The following is a 24232-nucleotide window of genomic DNA, read 5'->3' on the forward strand; positions in this document are numbered from 1 at the left end:
TTGTGACAGTCAGCTTGCTGGTTCCATGCTGCTATGGAGTACATTTCTGTTGACCTAGTTCTTGTGACAAAACAGAATTCTTGTGACAAAACAGAATCCAGAGTCTAGACATTTCTTGGATTTTGTTACAAGGATCTCTTATTTCCTTCCACTTCTCTCTAACCCCTACCCCAACATGGCACTTCCTCTATCTTCTCTTGACCTTCCTACCCACTCCCTCCCTGGAAAGTCAATCACTGACTCTCCCTTGGTCTGTAAAGTCCATATGCATCCAGCCCTTAGGCTCCAGGTTCTCCCAGGAAGGCTTCCTTGATTTCCCTATTCTGGTTAGGTATTCATTTAAAGCACATTTTAAGTACCCTTCCTCCTATCCTACACTGTAAAGTAACTGTTTATCCGTCTCCTTATTGATACAGCATGTTGGCAGTCATTGCATCTATGGTGTACGGGTCTGAAGAAATATTTAGCTGAATGGAAGGGAGTGATTTTGAACTTTGAAGCAGGTTCTTGGCTGCTTTTCCTGTTTGAAATCTCTTACCTTCATGCTTACATCACATCCTACAAGCTATTAAAAACCTCTTTAATCTGACATTGTTATTTTTCCTTCTATCACTACTCTCTGGACTCTTGCAGAGCAATCAGAACAGGGAAAAATCCCTGGGGGAAGAAGGGGTTAAGTCAGAAAGGACCATGAGATCTTATGAAGTCCTAAACTTTAATCTGGGAAATGGAGAGTAGGTGTTCTTATGTACAAACCATGGAGATGTTTTTTTGCTGCAATTAATTAATTAACTAATTAATATAAACACACATCCTTTGATACCTCACTTTTGTTGACAAGACCCAAAGCTTCCTACTCTGGTGTCACACTTAGTGTGTCACACTGGTGTACTCGACAACCTGCTTGTCACACTTACTTTTCTCAAATGTGTGCCATGTTCTTTTCAAGCCTGTCTTATCTATTTTCATGTCTCTGCTTAAAATTGTGCTGCAATTGTTACTCTAAATGTTTTCTTCTCTTCCTCTCACTTTGCAGAAGCTTCTTCCCATCTTGAGAGAAGAAGAAGAATGTGTCTCAGTCTCAACAAATGTACGAGTCTCATTAACCTCCTTCCTCTGCACCCTTGACTCTTGTCTGGTTCATTCATGCCACTTCTGGTAAGTGCCTCAGAGACAGGAACTCACTATATTTTGTATTCTTAGTGCATAACTTTGTGTGTCCTGAAGGCACTGACCTATGCTCTAAGCCCCAAACAGCTATAAGCTTGAATATAAGTTACAATGGCAGGTTTCTGTCTTTTAAAATAAAAACATGATGGTGCTCTGAAAATACTATTGTCTTAGGATTCAAACAAGGTTTCAAACCTCGATTTTGCCACTCACTGACTTTATGACCAAGCACAATGAATTGCCATCACCAAAAATTCAATTTTCTCATTCACACAATGGGAACGTTCTCCTGGGCTGTTGTGAGAAGCAAACAAGAGCATAAATATTTTGAGTTGACATTTGCCAGCTTATTTATTTGGATAAAGAAAACACAGTCACACTTCAACCAAAGCCATGCTTTCAACTACCCTATGAAGGATCCAGAAGAGCCACAGAGTCCCAGGAAAGACTAAATGCATGCTAGACCTTATTAACAGGACTAGCACACACAAATGGGAGGTGTCAGAGAGAGAGAAATACCAAAGGAGGAGGATGTAAACTCAAGAGAGCTGGAAGAGTGGGTGCACCACGAGCTGCACACAAACAGAAAGCATTTCATCCATTAGACTGTCCTTAGAGAAATTCCAGCACATCCCATTAACACAATCCCCAAGGCAAGAGCTGGCCTTCGACCTTTATGTCTTTAATATCTCTGCAAAGATTCTGAAGCTGTAATCATCATGAAATGGTACACAAAGGCAAGCGTATCTAGGAGTCTCGACAGCTCTCTGCTTTAGCTGTCGCTCATGTGACTCTTGTCACCCTAATTCCTGGCACTTCCCTTCAAACTTTTGACCTTAGGATAGCTCTCTGATTGCTCAACAGGATTTTGACAGGTAGCAAAGAGGAACACTGGGAAACAAGTTCCATTGTGTTCTGACACACTCATTTACAAGACAACAGTTTAATAATTCTAATTCATATCCCTTTCTATGCGCACAATCAATAATTCATGGCAATCCCTCGGCTGCATTTGTAGAGACAACAGAAAGGGCACGATATTGCTTCTCTTCAACTCACCCTCCTTTCTTCACATAGTCATGCCTGGAGCCAGGAGAGTTCAGAATCTCAAGGAAACAGTTTCCATGGTGACTCTCTCTTTGAGTACCCAACTGTATCTCACTCTTTCTGGAGTGAATTAATGTTCCTTATTGCTTTCATGCTAAATATATTGAGGATTAGATTTGATTTCCTCTGCAGTGATACAGTTTGATCAGGAAAATAGAAAGGAAAAACACAGCATGAAGACACAGTGTCTTCCTGCCACTTTCCTATCACAAAGGGCAAAGAAAACAGCACAGGAAAAAAGCCACCAGCCATAGGCAAGTGCCAGGAAGCCAGACTATGTCTGTATTCTTTTATAATGTTAGAAAACCTGTGTCGGGACAAATGACTTTAATTCCTCCAACTGTTGAAAGTGGTATAAGTTGACCCTAGAACACAGGCCACAGAAAATGCGTTTTTTTTCAATGCATTAATACTGTGCTCCCTCAACACAATATGTACAGATTCCACTGAACATGGGAGTCTTTGAAGTAACAATATCACACCTACTTGATATTTTAATATAGACTTTTGTTTTCTCTCAATCTACTGACCTTTTTTATTTGTTAAAATAGGAAACATTCTTAAGTCTCCATAGTAATCTGGATTTTCACCCAAAGAGCTTATAGCCCTAATATTTCCCATTTATTTATTCACTTTTTTCACTAAACTCTAATAGGTAGCATCTGTCCTGTTCATGGCTTACCCCTTTGTCTGACACAGCATGATGGGGGATGGGACACAACAGAAAATTAGAACAAGAAATCTATGAGTGGTAACTCAGAAGCACAGAAGTCTTTTCCAAATTAATTGGAAACATTCAAGGCCCTCAATTTTCTCCTTCCCCAACTCCTGCTCTCTTTCTGTCCTACAAACAACAAAGGGTTCAAAGGACTATTCTGCATATGGAAGGAGGGATGAGGAACACATATCATGGAAGAATACTTTCTCTACCACCGCACATCCAGAAAGCTTGGAGTCTAGTCACTAGGTACCATAATCAGGAAGAAAAGTGAGACCCATCCATTTGGAGCAGTGGTTTACAACCTATGGATCATGACCTATTAAACAAACCTCCATGGCCAAAAAGATTTACATTTCAATTCATAACAGGAGTAGAATTAATTACTTATGAAGTAGGGATGAAAATAGTTTTATGGTTGAGTGTCACTGTAACATGAGGAACTGTATTACAAGATCACAGCATCAGGACCATTAAGAGAATCACTGATTTGGAGCCAACCAGTGAGTATATAGTATCTATGTCAAACTAAATATGATGGCTCTAGAATTTTGGAGACAAAGAATAGAGTTACTGAACCTTGAAAGTTTGTGTCTAGGAAGGGTACTTTTGGGAGCACCAGGAAGGAGGACATGGTTAAGTACACTCCAAGCATCAGATATTAACAATGCTTTCAGGAATTTTCAGGTGTTCTCCATATCATACACACAGAGACTCACGCCTAACCAATTCCTGTATTGGTGTTCTTACTTTTTTCCCTTGATGTAAAGAAATTCAGATTTGGGAAGGCTGGGCAGTTTCTAGCATCCCAAGTTCAGTTAATAGAAGAGCCAAGATTCAAAGTGACAGAGCCTCAACTTTGAGTCACCTCGACTTTTAGTCAGTATTTTAAATACAGTCTCTGAACCTCGGGCTCTCAGGCTGTGAGCTAAGCAAACTACTAGTGCTTGCGTTAATACTCTTTCTCTCAGCACAAAGCATCTTCCATAGTCTCCTCTGCTGGGTAAATTACCAAACTCCACTATGTTCACAAATGAACATGCTGCTGGGCAACCATCAGGATGCCCAGAGGCCACAGAAAATTCTAGATTTCAAAAGGAGAACCACTTCACTTGATGTGTAAATGTTGGGATTTTTTGCATCCCAGTACAGAGCTACAGCAGGACACTTTGGGTTCACATCTCTGTATGAAGTAGCACTAGGAGGAGGGCTGAGTATGGCCTTCTCTTAAATGGCATTCTCTAGTGTTTTGAGGAGAGTCCAGAAGGTGTTCTTTTGTCAGGCACTGTCTCTCCTAAACTCTCTTGTTGAAACTCAAAGCTTAGCATTGGCATGCTATTCCACTCCACTGCAGTCATTGGCAAGGACAGGGTCTTGGTATGCTGGCCCCTGGATATTTTTTCATTTCCTACTGTGGATCCCCTTGACTATATTAGATATAGATATGATTTCTTAAGACCAGGAAAGAATCATTTAAGGTTTAAAGGGCAAAATTGTGTGATGTGATGTTTTCTTATTTTAGTTTTCATTTTTAAATGACGAATAATAACTGTTTACAATTATACAGTGTGGTACAATGTGGTATTTCTATCTATGTTTACATTATGGAATGATTAAGTCAAACTAATTAACATAATCTATTATTTCATACCATTTTTTTTTGCTGCTGTAAAACCATTTAAAAGCTATTTGTGTGGTAATTTTGAGCTATACATATATTATCTTTATCTGGAATTACCCTGCTGTGCAATTGATCACTAAGACTTCTTTCTCCTGTCTGTCTAAATGCTATCTATACCTTTTAAACAACAGCCACTCCCTCAGCCCCTGCAAGCCACCATTCAATTTGCTATTTCTGTATGTCTGACTGTTTTAGATTCTACACCTCCATAACACCACACAGCATTTATCTTTTTATGCCTGAGTGAACTTTCCAATTTTAAATTTGCGTCTTTGATACATTTCTATTTCTCAATTTTTAGCATTAATCATATATAACTTTAGATATCATAAGATTGTTAACTTTTGTTTTTTCTTTTAGATGATGTGATTTCTCAACTGAAGGAGGCAGGGCATGAAGAGATTTGAGTGTTGTCCATGAGAGCCAGCATTAAGAAGGGAACAAAGGCCTAGCCGCAGTGTTACTCGTGACACTGTGAGATTCCTATGGATGGCATTCTTAAAAATGAAATCATCTCTCCATATTTAGTAATAAGAGAAATTATTACTCATTGAGCAGAAAAAAAACCCATTAATTTCTTTCTTGCCAGAGGAGAAAATGGGCTTAGTGATTATGTTCTTTATATATCCAAAAGTCAGAGTCAACCTTGGATGTACAGAGAGAAAAGGCCCCAATAATTGGGAAGACTTCTGTCATTAAAGTTGGGAGTCAGGGCACCTTGACCGGCTCTGAGCATGCAGAGATACTCTACATTTCCATGAGAAATTGAGATCTTTGTGGCTACCAACGGGAATGGGGTGGGGAGTGGGGGAGTGGGGAATGGGGGATGGGGAGTACTTTAGGTGTGAGCTTGGAAGGAAGAACTAGAGTGAGTGAATATGCCTTTTTGCCAGAACCCTGCACCCCACACTCACTGGCTCCTTTCTAACCTCCTCATTGTTAAATAGCCTGGGGCATATTTTTAAAAATATTTCCATAAACAAAATACTATATACATCATGAAGATATTCCTAATAGCAGATATTTCAAAGAAGTAAGAATGGATGAAAACAAAAATGAACCGTGGTAGCAATTCAGGAATATATGATGATTACTATTTACTGGTCTCCAAAATGGTTTGAAAAAGCAGCAGGACTATTGAGAACCTGGCAGTCCTAGGACAAAGTGCAGTGATGTGAGAGTATGTATGTAGTATGTATGTAGTATGTATGTGTATAGTGTGTGTGTATGTATGTATGTATGTATGTATGTATGTATGTATGTATGTATGTGAGAGGATCTGAAGGTACCTAATGTTGTGCTTAACGACTGGACAGAAATGTAAAACTGAGTTTTGCCAGAGCAAAACTATAATATACTACATTTATTATTAAATGATTAGCACCTTAGATAGCAGAGAAGGACAATTGTCATCTCTAGAGCCTTGACTTTACTTTTCCTCAGTCTCCAGAGAGTTTAATTGAGTAATAAGGAACTCAGATTTGAAATCACAAAGATCTGGGTATCAAAACATAATGTGTCACCTATTGGCTGATAGCTTTTGGGAGATTCAGTTTCTTCTGTAAGATAATATAGACATATTGCCGTCTTTTCATAGAGAAGTGTGAGAGGAAATAGATAAAGGAGCCAGCATAACACCTGGCATGCAGCAAGTCCCTACAAAACAAAGCCAATGAGATGGATGAAAATCTGGGGGCAGAACATACACATCCATGGACATGTTTTAGATTTTTCTCTATGAGAGGTTTATCATCTTGCAATAGGGTCAAACTAATTTATCTGTGTTGGTGGCTTTGGCTTCACCTCTTTATCCCTGAGGTAGATCTATAAATATCTCCCAGTGACTTGATGATTAAGGTGAGGGCCAAGGACTCTTTCCCATGTGATGTTTCAAAACAACCTTTTTTTCAAGAGATGCTTGATGGCTTGCAGGGATATTTATGACTCAGACCTGGCAAAGTCCCTGATGCTGACTCATTTGCTACCCGAGAGAGAAGGAGGCAGCTGAAACCATCACTCATTTATCCCGCTTATCAGTGATAGCAAGAGGTCAGAGGTAAGCTATTCAGCATAGGGTGACTATGAGAATCAAGAATTTCAATAATGCTCCTTTGATCACATACACAATAAGAGGATTTCTGGCATGCACACACTCATAAAAGTGCCTACAAGGTCTTCCTTATTGCAAGGAATTAGCAAGGCATTGCTAAATGATATTTTTCTATGAGATGCCTTGGCCTTCAGATCTGAATGCTCAGAAAGTATCCTTTCTCTTCAAAGCAAGAGAAAAACACAGCTGATAGGAAAGGAAGACAGACAGAAGTGAAAGAGAGACATGAGATTTCCACAGTGGCTTTGGCCTTGAAAGTGAGAACAAAGGCATCCTTACTGAAATGGAAAGGAGAACACACACACACACACACAAAAACAAGGTACATTTTAAAAGCATCACCACGAATAACAGTAACATTAATAAAACCACAGTGTTTGCGTTCTAACCACCAACAAGTACAACATCAACAAAACACATCAAAGCCAAGAATTTGGAAGTACAACAACAAAGAAATTCTAACAGCTAACAACCGATGGGATATTTGGGGTCAGGGATTGAATTATATACTCTTAAATGCATTCTTTAGTCAAACCATCAACAGGACAAGACCAGGCTGTGTGTTTGTCTAAGTCCAGCTTGTAACTGGGGAACACAGGGATTGATGACGGTGGATAACTTGCTTAAGTGAACACACAGCTGAACTGTCTGATCCTAATCTTGTACTGTTTCAGCTTCAGCCAAGAAAAAGATGCACTGACAACAATTCCATTTGTGACTCATACATTATTAACACACAGTTGTTCAAAATTTATGGACTCAACATTCCTCTTGGCTCTAGATACAGAATACGTGTGAGAATTTGGGTCAGATATGGACTTTTGGATCTCCGAGTGATCTTAGCATCACTGCCTCTACATATGCAAGCGGCTGAGGCCCTGTCCTCACCATTTAGTGACTCAATCCGAGTCAGCAACCAAGCAAGGCAGTCTTCGAAAATCTGGGAAAACACAGAAGAGCACATACAGAATTGTGGGGACAGGCCTGTGCACGCACAGTCAATGGCACTTGTGGGTTTGCTGATGTCAATAGACAATGATTTGTGAGATATGAAGTTAACTGGTGTGTGTGTGTGTGTGTGTGTGTGTGTGTGTGTCTTTCTAGTTTCTGAGCAGATGGGCCTGGTAGAGTTATTCTCAACTCTAAATAAAAGAATGAAGTCTATGATTCTAAGCAAGTGAAGTCTGAGTGGGTTCTAAGTAAGTGGCTAAGACATTTATTTGGCTTTCAGCAGAAACATGTGCATCCGCATCAACATCAAAAAGGGTGTGGGTATATTGGGGGCATTAAAGATGTACACGGAGAGGGGTGAGGGAAGCAGGGAGGTGGGGAGAGAGAGACAGAGACAGACGCAAAGAGATAGACAGAGCCAGAGAGAGCCAGAGACAGGCAGAGGTCCAGAGAGGGAACAAGAGACAGACAGAGAGACAGAGACAAGAGAGGGAGCGAGAGCGAGAGCGGACTAAGGAAGACATGCATGCTCTAATTACCCTCGTGTTTCGAGGCCTTTTCAATATGTGGTTGAGAATGTTTTGCTTGTTTATTTGTTTGTTTTGCAGTTGAGCTTTTACACTGACCATTAGGCTAAGTCATGACATTAACAAGAGAGGTCAGAGTGGTGACTGGGGCAGAAGCAGCAGTGAGAGTCATAGCAGTGTCAGTCACAATAGCTAATATTTACTGAGCACACCCACGCACTGTTATTTATTATTATTATTGTTGTTGTTGTTGTTGTTGTTGCTGTTTATTTCTTGCAATAGTAGAAGCAAGGGCCTCACATAAGCTAGATTTCAGCTCTAGTCTCTCAGATACTGCATGACATATATCATAGAGTTGGGAGAGTCAAACAGGCGAAGCGGCATTACTAGTCAATCTTTGCAGATGAAGAAACTGTGTTAAATGCTTGCTCTCCCCATTCAATCTACATGATTACTGATGCTTTACCATTTCCACTTGATGGCTGAGGAAGCCAAGGCACAGAATGGCCGCTCAATACTTCTGCCAATAGCTTTACTAACTGAGATCCACAACCAGGTTTATTAAATTGCAAAGCTCAAGATCTAAATTGCTATAGCATTGTTACCAATTCCCTCCTTCTACTTGGTCGAATCCAGGCACCCCTCAGGATTCCTCTCTTCCACTTCCTGCCTTCCCCAAGAGAGTGGGCTGCGCCATGTCAATTTCCTTGGAGGTCAAACAGGACAAAAACCAGTATGTACTCAAAGGGCTTGTTAGATAGCCCAGATTCTACGATAAGGGAGTGGTCTGCGTGGTGGCTCCCATATAAAAAAACAAAGATCTATGTTTGGAATCCAGGCACTGGTCTAGTCATACAACCCACTCCACAGCAATGGCATTTCCTCACTGGGAGCAGCGAAAGATGAAGGTGCATTTTCTCTGGAGAAAGATACACAGGTCCAAGGTTAACATGTAGATGAACTGAACCACACAAGAGGAAAGGAAGTCGGGGGATGTGCTCTGTATTCCACTGCCACAGTCCCCATCTTTTTATTATTTGTATAAATCATTTGGCTTTGAAGATGCCAAAGGCCAAGCCTCCAAGTGCACTGATGAGAATAAATTGGATAGCACAATAAATAATGGGCAGAACCAGGCTGCCAAATGAAGAAGGATTTAGATTACTTAAATCCTAGGCTAGGAGTTGTCAAATCCAGTTTAATGCTGATAAGTGTGGGATAATAACTCTTTGCAAACAGCTCTATTCCTACCAAACACCCCCTGTGCAACCCCTTTGGTTCTTTTGCCTACCCTGTGTAAGCTGAAAGAAACCCAAGGGGATTTGCAGAGTGAAAGGGGATGCTATAAACCGAGTAGAAATGAGTCTAGGTTATTATACAATAATCCAAGATGCCTCTGTCTGGCTTAGAGAACAAATGAAGAGCTAATAGAACATAGTGAAGTCTGATTAGCTATAAAAGGATTGTATATCAGAGTAGGTGTTAGATGACTAATTTGAACAGCAAGAGGGAGTATACCATAGTTAAGTATACTGCATGAATGAAAAAATCAGGGACATTGCTGGGTTAGCTTTTCAATGGCCTGAAGGTGGAATAAATACTGAAGGTTACATGCCATTCATTGGATGGCCCATTCTCAGTATTTGGGGCTATTTATACTGGACACATGCCCGAACTCAGAGACTTGGCCTAGAGGATAGAAGCAGGATCCTGCCTTACAACACTAGAATCTTAGGAATGTTCATAATCAGCTACAGCTTGATGGAATAGTGAATGATTTCATTCACTCACCAAATATCGATTGAACAAATATGTACCAGGCTTTGTTCTAGAGCCAACGAGATGTCATTATGTAAAACAGAGGGTTGATGACAGTCAATAACAATTGAATAGTCAGTCACACTGGGCTACACAAGTTGGTATTTGCCTCTTCAATCTTCCCAGCAAGTCTATGATACACATACCTACCAGTGAGAATAAATAATGTACCAAGATCGTTCAGAAATGAGTGATATCTACATCCAACAACAATCTCGGCCTCCTGCAACCCTGTCTGTAGACTTCTGTTCTCCAGTGCTGCCAAAAAAGGAAGTCATAGCAGCCATTATGAAAAGTGTGGATGTCTCTGCTGTTACTTCCCAGAAACCCAAGTATTATCACACATCCTAGGTCCATTGCACAGGTTGTGTACATACTGAGTAACTAGAACATTCTTGCTCAGGTATCATTTGATACTCAGTATTAACACTACCATGAGGGGACAAATCAAGGAGTGGAGCTTTGTGTTTTCATCCTCACTCAACAATTACCAAGTGGCACATGGGTTAGGTCATTTCTTAGGTCACCTCCAACAGGTTCCTTTTAGAGCCAATAACTGGCTTGTATTTTCTAGCTCAGCACTGTCTGATAGGAGTAGTGATAGTCACAATTACAATTTCAAATGTTCTAGCTGTACTATTTTAAAAGGAACAAGTAACTAATATATTTTATTGAATCAAAACTATTAGAAATACCATTGAAAGATGAGATGGATACAAAACATTATTGAGGTTGACTATTTCTTTCTACTAAGTTTTAATTTCTGTCATGCACTGTACATATACATCACTGGATGTGAGCTTGTACTGTGGCTTTTGTGTTTGTTCTGCTTGTCCTGACAAGATTTGATGAGCCATGCCTTCTGGTGGTATTTACTGAGTGTCTACTTCATGCCCAGACTTGTATTGGGCATTTTCACATCCATCACACCTCACCTTCCCAGGGGCTTTCCAAGTAAACATCACTGGTCTCACATCACAGTAGAAGAAACTGAAGGCAGGGACTCAGGCTCCTAGACCATAGGGGAGATGTGCTTTCATCTCCTGTATACTTCCTACAGTGGCTTGCAGAAGACCTGACACAAAGACTGGTGCTCTTTCACCCAGGTCCCTTTAATTCTTTTTTCTCCTCTACTTTAATTCTCCTAGAGTTTCTATGGCCCCTAAGGCAAGGCACAGAGACACCCCATTGCTTATGAAGCAGATCATCCTTTAGTCTAAGAAAATGAATTATAGATGGGAAAATTTCCACTGGGATGTTAGATTTACTGTATCTATGGGTTTTTGTGGACAGTTTTACAGAGTTTCTTAGTATCTACTGATACCAAGAAGAGCACTCAGCCTTGGGGGAACAAAAATCATCTGCACAGGGGCCTCACCCTCAGCATCACTTGGAACTCTCGTCGTGATATATGGGTATCTGCATACATGCATGCATGCACGCATGTGTGTGTTGAAAGTGATTTTAAATGGCTTCTCTTTACTGCATAATATCATCTAGCATGAAACTATCTACTAGTTATAACACAGGGAGTGGTAGCATTCTCAACAGTGAGGTTTTACAGATTGATTTGTGTGTGAATGTGTGCGTAAGGTAGGCATGTCACAATGAAAGTATGGAGATCATAGATCAATGGTTCTGGACCATTTCTAGCATTATGTAGGTTCCAGAGATTGAACTCAGGTTACCAGGCTTATGCTCCAAGTGTCTTCATTCACTGACCTACTTTGCTGGCCCAATAGTAAGTTTTTAAAAGAGGGATACTCCCCAAGTATTTTGTGTCTTGCTGTACAAGACAGTTGAACATCTTCCAGTTAAATGGTCTTGGCTCTGTCTCTGCTTGTTTGCCAAGAGTCAGGTTCCTTAGAGGCTAAGAGTGGCCTGGTCAGATGCTGTGAAAATTCTAATTAGATCCATAGTACATAGGGAAACAGAGGTGGTAGGCTCCTGATTGTAGCTCATACTAGAAAACCTTCAAGAAATTATGTTGAGAGCTTTCTAGTGAAATAATTGACCAGTGATTTAATTAATTCCAGTATTTATTTACTAACGAGTATGTGTTTCTGGTATGACTAGAATTGTGCATATGATAGTCCCTGTCCTAGAGGACAACATAGCATAGCAATGGGCTCAGACATAGGAAGAAAGAATTGTAATAGAATGTGATAAAGACATGGACAGAGTTCTATGTAATACACATGAAGCACAGAAACAGAAATGAGAGACGTCAGGGGCATACCCCTGGAGAAAGCATAATCTATCATCAGAGGTCAAATGAAAGCCAGTCTGGTCAAAGGCACAGGACAAAGGAAGAACAGCACATAGGGAGACTCACATAGTACAGCACATTTAGACGCCAGCAATTTTTTCATTTTGATCTGAGCATGAGGTGCCAGGGCTATACAGAGGAAGAACACATGTCCAGATGACACTGGGCAGAGACCTTGGAGGTTTTTTGATGAGAATCTTTATGGATGGTAGGAAGAAAGGACACCAAAGCAGCCAGAATTACAATGTAAGATGCTGTTGAAGTCTTGTGTTTTATTCTAGTACTTCTCACTTTCTATTACCATTGGTTTCTGCCTACTTCTCTTTCTATACTGAGGCCCTCAGAGCAAGGGTTTCTGCTTTATTATCTCCAGTGTACTGGTACAGTATCTGCCACAAAAATGCTAAATATATTTTGATGAGTTATGTCTGTAGAAACTGTTAGTATATTTGAGGGGACTCAGTCTATTTGAGGATGTATTTATTATCCAGAGGAAGCAAGGGAAAAGGGAATGAGGGGAGAGATGGTACTTTCACTTAGAGTCCTTGGACCACCAGAAATTACATTTTAAAAATTGTATATAAATATAGGGCACTGTTGGAAAAATAGTGAATACTCATTTTCCTCAGATTCTCAAAGAGGTCTAGGATCTCCAAGATTTGGAACACTGGATAAAAGAGAACCTTTATATTACAGTCATAAGCTTGCTGCTATATTGTGATATGAAATGTTCCCTAGTGGTTCTTGTGTTGAAGGTTTGGTCCTCAGTGGATATACTATAGTATAGTAGAAACTGTAGGTGCTGGACCTAGCTAGAAGAATTAGGTCTTTAGTGGCATACGTTTGAAGATTATATCTTGTCCCTGGCCCCTCCCTTCTTCTTTTCTGCATCCTGGATTGCAGGACATGAGCAGTCTCATTCCACCATGCTTTCTGCAGTGATATTTTGCCACATTAGGTCCTGAAAGAAATGGAACCAACTAATCATATATTGAAACCATTGAAGCTACCAGCTAGAATAAGTTTTTCCTCCATTTACATTGTTCCTTTTTTTTTGTCATAGCATTTGTCACAGAAACATAAAATGAACCTAATGATATTTATAAGAGAAAAGAACTTTGGAGATGATTGGTAGCTACTTGGTCTTTAAAGAAGAACATTGTGAGCTGATGTGAGAATCTTCAGAATGTGAATATTAGAGGTAAGCAAGGAGCTTTTAAAGTCACCATGGGAAGATCAGTCTAAAGGAAGAGCCCTTGACAATTGAAGGAGGGAATTCAAGGGAGGAAGACGTTGTCTCTTGGTTATAAAGCCCTTAGGGTTGGGGAGATGGCTCAGTGGGTGAAGTGCTTGGTGCGTAAGGATGAAGACCTCAGTGAAATCACAAGCATCCTTGTAAAAGTCAAACACATGATGTGTAGCTGCAAATCTAGCATTGAGGAGACAGTGATAGGAGAATGCCCAGGATACCAGCCAGGGCAGCTAGTGTGGATGAAGCAACAAGCCCCACAAACAAGGTAGAGAGTGCTAGGAGGACATCCAATGTCTGATCACAGATTTACATGAACATTTTGAAGTAAATACACACACACACACACACACACACACACACACACACACACACACACAGAGTGGCTAGGGATGTAGCTCAGTTGATATTGAACTTGCATAGCATGCACGAAGCCTTGGGTTCAACCCGCAGCACTGTATAAGCTGGGTAGGGTGGTACATACATGCAATCTCAGCCCTGGGGGACATGGAGGCAGGAAGATCAAAAGTTCAAGGTCATCCTTAGCTATATAGTGAGCTCAGGCCAGCCTGACATACATGAAACACTGTCTAAAGAAAAAAAAATTCTTGATGCTCTTGTAGAATTCATTTTCTTTCTATTACCTTTCATGTCTTGTCAAATTAGTTTAAGTAAATGAGATTTTATACCTACACTCATAGATGAAAAGTTTACAATGGATTGGTGTTTAAACTGATAAGAACAGCTGAATACCACACTTGATCTTAGCCAAAAGACTGAGAAGGGATGGTAACTATTTACATTTGTGGGAATTCTACCTCAATGCTGAAAGCCTGAGGTTTTGATGTATGATGTCTGATTCCCACTTCCCATAGCCACACCCCCCACAGGCAATGAACATGCTTGCTAGTTTGTTTTTATAGAGATGGTTTTAGTTACTCTTCATATCACTGTGACAGAATGCCTGACAGAAATAAGGAGGTAGGATTTGTTCTGGTTCATGGCTCAGGCATATGGTTCATCATTGTGTCATGGTGGGGAAGGACATGGCTGGAGGCTCCATGGTGCACAGGCAATGGAGCAATGACTATGCCGTGTCGGTCAGTAGTAGAAGAAGTAGTCAGAAGCAGTCTGTGAGCAGGGTAAGCTACGGACTGTACTCCCTCTCTTCTATAACTTGCTACCCTCAGCTACATCCCACTGCCCATGGTTCCACAATGTCCTAAATACTATCAACAACTGGGGACCAAATATTTCAGATGAATGAGGCTTAGGGGGAGATTTCACATCCAAAACACAAACAAACAAAACACTATTGTGGGTTAAATGAGAAATGTTCCCCCATAGGCTCATGTATGTGAATACTTGCCCCCCCCCCCGCCCCAGCTGGTGGTGCTGTCTAGGGAGGTTATGAAATTTTTAGAATGTTGAACCTTGCTGAAGGAAGTATGTCACTTTGCATGGGCTGTGATAGTTTATAGCCTTACCCCAGTTTCTTGTTTTCTTTCTGCTTCACATGTGCATTTGAGGCATACGATCCTAACCCTTTGCCCTGGCCACTAACCCTGATGCTGCTGTTCCATCCCAACATTATCAAGTCTAGCTCTTGATAAGTGAAAGCCAAACTTTCTTCCTTGAGTGGCTTCTGAACATATTTTATCTAGCAACAGAGAAGTAACAGATACAGACACAAACAGGAAAGATTCTTCAGTTTCAAGACACAAGGGGTGGATAATTTTGTAAATACAGTACTCATATATTGGAATTCTTTAAATTTATTTCAATTAAAATAATGAGTGTTCTAAAGGAAATGAAGATCACAGGAGGTAATGGTTTCATAGACATTGTCTCACCACCATAAGAACACATTGAAAATGAGCATGCCTGGGTCTTATTCCAGTTCCAACTCTTTAGGAATGAAATTTGAAAACTTATCACTAAAAAATTATCCTCTGGAAGTTCCTAAGCTTGCCATAATTATTTTTTCTATTTTTTTTATTTATTATTCTCTCACACGACATACCCTATTGCAGCCCCCCTCTCTTCACTCCTCCTTGGTTGGCAATGGTGAAACGGACTCCATGAGAAAGGCTACAAGCTGGCAGAAGCCCCTTCTTCTCCACACATATATTATATTCAGAGTGTGAGGTGGGCTTAATACAGGCTCATAACTCAGTGAAGCAGATTTTCACCTTTCAGGGCTTGTCGACACTAGGGGCAGTGAGCTGGTGTGAATTATTGGCTGCTGGTGGTGAATGTTCATACGAACCCACCCTTCCATGTGCTCTTGAAAAACAAAGTATTTTTCTACTATCATCCCACAGACTAGAGTCAATATATAGTGGAAAACAGTCTCCTGGGGGCTGCCCCTCTCTACAGGTGGTGAGCAATACACACACTCTGAGGCACCTAACAAGGGCCAGGTCACTCTCCTTTGGGTTTGATAGTACTACTCCTGCCTGCAATTGTGACAGCCCATGATTTTAGGTCATATGACTCTTAATTTATTCTACTATGTCATATTTTATCTATTCGTGTATGTTACCCTAAATACGTTTTCAAACAGCAGTGTGAAAAAATATATTTTGGGTCAACTGTACTTTGGCAGATCGATATAAACCTGACTTCCAAATATAAATGATGAAACATATGGTTCTAGATAAGAAATTGAATCTGTGCTCTGTGCATGTGTGTGTGTGAGAGAGAGAGCGGGTGGGGTGGGGAGACAGAGACAGTGCTCTGTGGTGTGCATGTGTGTTTTTGTGTGTGTGAGACAGAGACAGAGGAGAGAGAAGAGAGACAGAGATAGAGACAGAGAGAGACAAAGATAGTGCTCAATGCTCTGTGGGGTGTGTGTGTGCATGTGTGCAACAGAGAGAGAGAGAGAGAGAGAGAGAGACAGAGAGAGAGAGACAGAGAGAGAGAGAGAGAGACAGAGAGAGAGACAGAGAGAGAGACAGAGAGAGACAGACAGACAGACAGAGAGAGACAGAGAGACAGGGAGAGACAGAGAGGGGCAGAGAGAGACAGAGAGGTACAGAGGGAGACAGAGAGGAACAGAGAGAGACAGAGAGGGACAGAGAGAGAGACAGAGAGGGACAGAGAGAGACAGAGAGACAGAGAGAGACAGAGAGAGACAGAGAGGGGCAGAGAGAGACAGAGAGGTACAGAGGGAGACAGAGAGGAACAGAGAGAGACAGAGAGGGACAGAGAGAGAGACAGAGAGGGACAGAGAGAGACAGTGAGGGACAGAGAGAGACAGAGAGGGACAGAGAGAACTTGCTCACTGGTGATTCTTCATGGAGGTAATAGGATTTCCTTAATCGAGCCCATTAGACTACCTTCTTGTAATTATCTCTGGGGCCAATCTGTCTATGTAATGGGCTCTGGAGGAATCAAGCCTTCACGTGCTTACAAAGGAAATTGTTGTGCATGTGTCAGAAGAAAGCCATCTTGAAGAATTACTGGCTAACAGACTCAACAGCAACCCAAGGGACTTTGCTGTGATACTAAAGAAAACTGTTGGAGCTGGGACTTTATTGCTCCAAAGGGTATTTCTTTCTTCATGGGCTTTTTAATAAATTTAAAATGTGCATGATGACAATGGCATTGGGGACTCCATGCCATCTGGTGAGGCTGGGCAGGCTGCTGCCTGCCTGCTTTCTATGTGAGAGAGTATGAAATCTTAAGGGTTGGAGAGACTGCCAAGAGTCTCAGTGGCTTCCAGTATAACATGGGATTGGCTGCCTTGCCTCTCTAGATTGGACTAGCAAGTTTTTCTTCCCGGGACTGTTAATGTCTGGCGTTGTGACGTGTGTCATCCAATGTACTTGAAGGTAATTAATTGTATTGTGCAACAGGAATGCCATTTTTCTGTTTCTCCCTATGCAAATTAGTAACGTGCAGGGCAGAGAATGGATTTATAATGAACATAACAGATAGTAACTCTTGAGTCAAATGCACCCTTCCAAAGTTGATCTGGAGAAGTTCTCATCCCTAATACCTCGGAACGGGACTAATTTAGAAAAGTGGTTACCACAGAAAGTAGTTGCTTTAGATGAAGCCAATAAGATAGGTTCTAGTGCAATGTGTCCATATGAAAAGGAGAAGTTGGGATAAAGATATACTTGTGCAAAGGGAAAACACCATGTGAACATCAAGGCAGAGAAGGAGTGGTTCATCCATCCCTACCTATGAACCATCCAAGATTGCTGGCAAATAACTAGAGGCTGGGAATCAGCATGATATCTCCATTAGTCTTCAGACAGAAGCATCATCTGAACGTCTTGATTATGGGCTTTTCCAGGAATGTGAGAAAATTCATCTTGGCTGGTTAAGGAACCCAACTTGTGGTACTTTCTCATGGCATCCCTGGTAAATTAACGTAAGAGGCACCAGTTCATGTTGAGGAGTTTGGTCACAGCATTGCAACCTCTTAAAGACTCTTTGGCTTAATAAGTTGGCGTAAACTAGTTATCAGTAGGGAGCCACGGCTTGGTGGGCAGTGGTTCTTTTTCTTTCTTCCCCAATGCTGTATTCATTGACTGGAAAGGACTGGGGTACTACTCCATACATGACTTAAAAGTGTGGAACATCAGCAAAGGCGGCTAAAGGAAGGGAGCTCCCCTGGACTCTCTCCAAGTAGGATTCATGCAAGTGTCTTTTGTAGAAGGAAAAGGTAAGGAGCTACTTGGACATACAGCAAGTGGCAGTTGATTTTAATTAAATTAAGTAACACGATTAATTAATTTAGATGGTATTCCTGTGTTTTCTCACGGTTCACTCACTTTCTTCCCACAGAAGCTATCCCGATTTTTGAAGCAACGAAGTTCGATCATGCTAAACTTTTAAAACAATCATTTCTTTCTTTTACCTTTCTTTTTTTTGGGGGGGGGGATTCGCCTTTAAACTCATTCCAAATCTTTTTTTTTTCTGTAAAGTTGATCTCTTCCAACTTCCTCCCAATGTCTGCTGTAGTACAGGGAGGAAGAGAGCACTAAATTGTAAAGCCAAAAGGAGCAAGACTCTCTATGAGCTATAAACTAGAAGGTGCCTCAAATATGATGGCCACAAAATCATTAAGCAAATATTGCTGCCAATCGGTCTGCTTCAGCGAGTGGTTATGGGTAGGATTACCAAGATTAAAACCAAGACCAACGGGCGTGCAAATATGGGCCCACCTGACCTTATTGATTCTTTCCTCCTGAGAAAGAATCACAGCTTAGCAGGCAGAAATCAATTCAACTGCATTATGTTAAGCTGAGTGTAGGTTTATTCAACACCATGCCTGGAAATCACTTTGTAAAGTAGCAATTCCCAACAAAAACAACAACCATAACTACACAAAAATCTACATACTGGTTTACAGATACTTATGTATTTACACGAATGACGATCTGCTCCCTCTTGAAATAAAATGGAGACCATAGATCCTTCTATTATTCCCTACCTTCCTTCTTCCCAACCTCTTTTTCTCCTTAAGGATACTTGTGTTCATCTGGCTACATTAGCCAGCCCCAGATTTCAGGGTGGAGTGACAAGAGCAGACACAGTTTATATTTCTACAGCCGGAGAAGCAGTAGAAGCTGATTATTCCTGAGGAATTCATTCCTTTTGGCTTTTACATTAAAGAAAGCTGGCCCTTGGGCCTCAGTGCACCACAGGAAACAGAAGATCCATTCTTTCCTTCTCTAGTGAGAACTCACAGGCTGAAGAGAGCTTTCAAATCAACAATGGGTGGAAAAAACTGGCCTTCCAGCAGTGAGCAATGTGAGCATCTACCCCAATCCTCCTGTGTGTCCCCAGGGAACCATCCTGTGTACTCCTCAGCACCACGGACTTGAGCCAGGCAATCATTGTGCTTAGGGGTTCAGCCTTAACCTAAAATCTCTCAATAGAGCCAAAAAGAGTGCCTTCCCATTTACGATTGCTAGGCAACACCAGCAACACATTTTTCCTGCGAGAACTTATTTGTGGTTCTGACTGAGAATAGCTCCAACTTATTTCATTAGTGATTTACTCCAGAGCCTGCCTTGCTTGCTCAGACATGTTTCTTCTACCTTTGTGGTCTTCCACAGCCATTGTGGAATTTTAGGTGGATTCTGGGCGTCTGGTAAGGAGCCTATCTTTATCAGCACAGAGATCTGGCAATTAGAAGACCAATAGTCAAATTCATTTATTCCAAATTGCCAAATTTGTTTATTCCAAATTGTCAAATGGCTATATTCCTAACATTCAATTTGAAATATGAACTGTCCATTCTCATTTCAATAGGGGGAAAATCATCAACCCAAACCCTTCAATTGTTCCAACCTGGGTCCCAAGGTAGCAGGCTACATCTTTGCAGTTGTATATGGAGCCTCATCTGCATCTCAGTCTAAAATGTGCTGGAGTGATGTGGGACAAGAACATAATGATATGAGGAACAAGAAGAGGATGAAGTCATCAGGCCTGAGCACCAATCCCAGCTCTATCACCCTGAGAGCCTCTACCTGGAGGTAGTTTCAGCATCCATGGCTTCCTCACCTACAGAACAAATGGGATTCCAACTACTACTATTCCAAGCTTTTGACCTCTTTTTCCTAAATGAGATAATAGAGACACAAATCTCAGGATTTTTTGGAGCATCTAATGAGAAAATAATACAATAGTAGTTTGGGGAGTTGTTGAACGAAGATGCTCCTGCCATGTAGGCAGAAGAACATTCTTCAAGGACCTTTGCCGTGAGCATTCCTTGCCACAATCAAAGCCCTCTAAACTTCCCAGCCACTGACTCTCTTTGAGCTTTGTTTTCCCCCATCTAAATTGCTTCTCTCCTCACAGGGAGAGAATGAAGTAACTGGAAGCATGAATATGTTTTAAAATGGTGAATCGTCTTAGATCGGCTCCCCTTTAGAGAAACCCACTTTGGCTTTTGGCATTTGGAAGCACATGCAGTTAGTTCTTGGCTCACTGACAGAGCTTAATTGGCCTGGCTATGGAAACCTTACAGAGTTATTATGTGCTACACCTGTGGTGGCTATGCATCATGTTAATCAAAACAATTAGGTTGGGGACCCAGAGAATGGCTTTCACTACTGCGCATAACCTTCCTCACTTCCAGAAGGAAATGAGCAGCTGCTTTCTGGTCTCTCATATTGCTTTCCATTCTGGGAGAGAGATCTCAATCAGATCCACCTCAGCTGAATAACATTCATCATGGTGTCATTACACATCTGTGAGGAAATACTGACTTTGACTTAGAAACAGCTTTGGGGCTGTGGGTAAAAAGAACTACGAGTTCCAATCACTGGACAGAATAGAGAGCTGGTGACAACCAGAGTCAGGGGCAAGACAGTTAATCCCAGTGATGTATCTCCCTCCAGAGGAAGGAAAAATGAATAGGAACGTGGGCAAAGAGTTTATTCACTAGCCTGTGAAAGAAAGAACTGATGTGTTTATAAAAAGATAAAGAGAAAGGAGAAATGTTCTATGGGGGTATGGTGAGGTATGGGGGAAGGGGATATCTCAGTGGGCCATGACAAGGCATTCCTTCCCCCTGAGGGACCAGCCACATGTACAGTATAGTATAGAACAGAGTTTATTCAGGGCATGGGGAGGAGAGTTAAGAGGGTAGTAGAGGCAGAGAAAGGCGGAGATAGGGAGAGAGTAGAGAAGTAGAGGCCGGCCATGAGCACGTGGAGAGAAGGGGAAGAGAATGGGGAAGAGGACAGAGGGGGAACAAGAAAGCAAGAAAGAAACAGGAGAGAGAGAGAGAGAGAGAGAGAGAGAGAGAGAGAGAGAGAGAGAGAGAGAGAGAGGAGGGTGCAAGCAGCCCCTTTTAAGTGGGCCAGGCCTACCTGGCTGTTGCCAGGTAACTGTGTGGGGGGGAGCATACCTGGTTGTTGCCAAGCAACCATGGGGTGGAGTTTAGACAGAATGTTAACAAGAAGCAGAGATTTTGGGGACAAAATAACCCTGTGTATTTGTATTTTCCTCAATGAAAATGAATAATCATTAAAAATATATTTCTTTTTTTTAATAATTTATTTTTTCTCAAATTGTAATTCATTCACACGGGGGTTATAAACACAGAAAGGCAGGATGTGGGGAAGGGAATGACAATGGAGTGTGGGTGTTCAGGGGGAATACAGATATCTTCAGAACCAGGTATCGGCTGGGTGAAGGTTCAGGGGACAAGTCACTATGACTCTGCCTATGACTCACTTGTCCTTATCTAAGTTGGTATTATCTGCCAAGGCTACCTATTTACAAGGTCTATGACTACTCAGGCTTGTAACTTTCCACAAAAGCTGCCTGTTTACATTAGCTTATAGTCATCTGTTTCAATGTTTTTCCACTGAGACCCAAGACTTGGTGTTAGTATACATGTATGACAGGCCTATTGCTAATTTTAGGCCTATAGCTGATTTTAGGCCTTCAGTGTGTAAGCAGGGCTGCCCCTGACATCTCCTCCCTTCTCTAAGTATAGAAGGGCTGTGGCAATTCTAAACTTGCGAAGGTGGGGATAGAGGCCTGACCTCCAGTATTTGAAGGGGACCTTGTAATGGCTCCAGTCCCCCTGTTGTTGTCCAGTGAGGCATGAGGGCCATACCCATCCTGATGTCTTTTTCCTGGAGAGGGGATACTTTTGACATCAACCCCTATGCAGTCAGGCTTGACCCTCAGGGAACCCAGATAGACATTTTTATCTTTTATTTATATTCTCTTGCAGTGCTTAGCCTCGCAGCCTAAGCAAGAATTCAGATCACCTGTCAGAGGGGGTTCTGTGTGGCCCCTCTCTGCTTGGTCTAGGGGCAGAAGTCCACCCTTTTAGGTTGGGTGGAGATGGGTTTTGGAAACACCCTGTATAAAGTAACCTCATCTTGAGTCTCGTGGTCCTCCATAGCTAACTTATGATAATGTATCTGAGTAGGTTTTGCTATCAAATTATTTATCTATTGTATCACAGAGTTAGTCCACCTTAAAAATATATTTCATTGTGTGGATTTCTTTTTACCTATGGGTCAAGGAGCCTGAATTGATAGTTTGTGATGGCAAAAGTGGCTTAAGTAAATGCTGGCTATGATGGCTATGATGGCTTTACACTTTGGGTTTAGTCCTATGGGACAGGATGGCCCTGCGGGCACTGCAAAGCCCTGGCCATGCTTTGCAAAGTTCACTGTGAGCTGAAGCTCTGGAAAGACAACTCAGCCAGTTCACATACTGGATTCAAATTTGGGCTCTCACCACTGAGGCTTTCCTGCATTGGGCTGGCTGCCATCTGTGGACAAAGCTTAATTCAAGGGCTCTAGACCAGGCTGGGTTTACTAACAAGACCATAGACCCTCCCGTGATGCTCACTACCTGTCCGCCATCTGTTGTAGAAGTTGATTTTGAGAAGAGGATCATTGCAAATGGCTCCGTATCTCTAAAATACCAGAGACAGAAAGGTCAACAATCTGTCCCTAACCATCTGTGTCATCACTGAATCATAGAAAATGGGTCTTGTCTCCCCTTCCCCCCAAGTAGACAGGTGGCTGTGAAGTCATTCTAGGGACATGGTAGACAACATCAGTGGATCGTTTCACCTAGGAAGATGTTAGTCGTGGCTTCCTGTCTGGTTTTATTTAGTTTTGTCTAGAGAAAACCAGAATGATCCATTATACCTGTGCTTCCCAACCTATGCATCAAGCCATAACATGGTGTCCCAGATGGGTTTCTATTGCTGGGAAAAATAATACTGCAACAAGAACAACTTGGGAAGAGACAGAGTTCATTTGTCTTACACTTCCATATTATAGCGCATCACGGGGGGAAGTCAGCACAGGAACTACACCATCAGGAACCTGGAGGCAGGAATTGAACAGAGGCTATGGAGGAACACTGCTTACTGGCTCTGTGCACAGAGCCCTGGGTTTTATCTCTGCATCACAAGGAAAAGACAAACTCACCTAAGTAGATTCAACCTCTGACAAATATGTGAGAAGCAGCAAGACAGAACTTGCTCTCTGACATTAGCTTGTGGTCAATCTGCAAGGATACCTCTATAGACCTCAACATAATTAAAAATGTACTGAATCCAAATCAATGACAATCAGATAAGGAGGTACCCAAAGTGATCTAAGATTTGAGAAGCCAGATGGAGTCTAATGGTGGGGAGGAGGAGTATCATATAATAATAATGCAGAATGAAGTGAGGACATTAATTTATGTGCACCACTTCTTTTTTAAAAAGTTACCAAATTGCTACAGTGCACATTATTATAAACTAGTTTGCATCTAACTCCTTATTAGACAGAACCACTAGTCATTTTTTTCCCAGCCCAGCAGCAATTTGAAGGCTATTACTGCAGTAGTGACAATGTTTTGGACAAGGTACCCTAGGAACCTTAGAAAAGCTGATCCAGCTAAGCAGAAAGTGACAGAGTGAGGGACATATACCAATACTAACTTTTCAGGACTGTGATGTTTTCAATTAAGCTGTTAACATAGAGACAGTTGTAGATATTAATATGCTCTTGTATGAAATGACACAGTAAATGACTCCTCTACCCAGTTTCTCATAACTGTATCAACATCTCGCAAAAAGTTATGATCCCATCACAACCAGGATGCTGACATAAATTCAGTCCAAGTACAGCACATTCCTAT

The 24232-nt window shown here is 41.5% G+C and overlaps 1 protein-coding gene and 1 pseudogene across 1 annotated transcript in view; both read right to left on the bottom strand.

Moving 5' to 3' along the window:
- Nucleotides 1-24232, bottom strand: part of Ppp2r2b (protein phosphatase 2 regulatory subunit Bbeta) — a 252962-nt gene that overhangs the window by 120193 nt on the left and 108537 nt on the right.
- LOC114629241 lies at nt 14262-14388 on the bottom strand (annotated as a pseudogene).

Source organism: Grammomys surdaster, unplaced genomic scaffold (assembly GCF_004785775.1).
Source record: "Grammomys surdaster isolate TR1022 unplaced genomic scaffold, NIH_TR_1.0 278, whole genome shotgun sequence".
NCBI classification, from domain to species: domain Eukaryota; kingdom Metazoa; phylum Chordata; class Mammalia; order Rodentia; family Muridae; genus Grammomys; species Grammomys surdaster.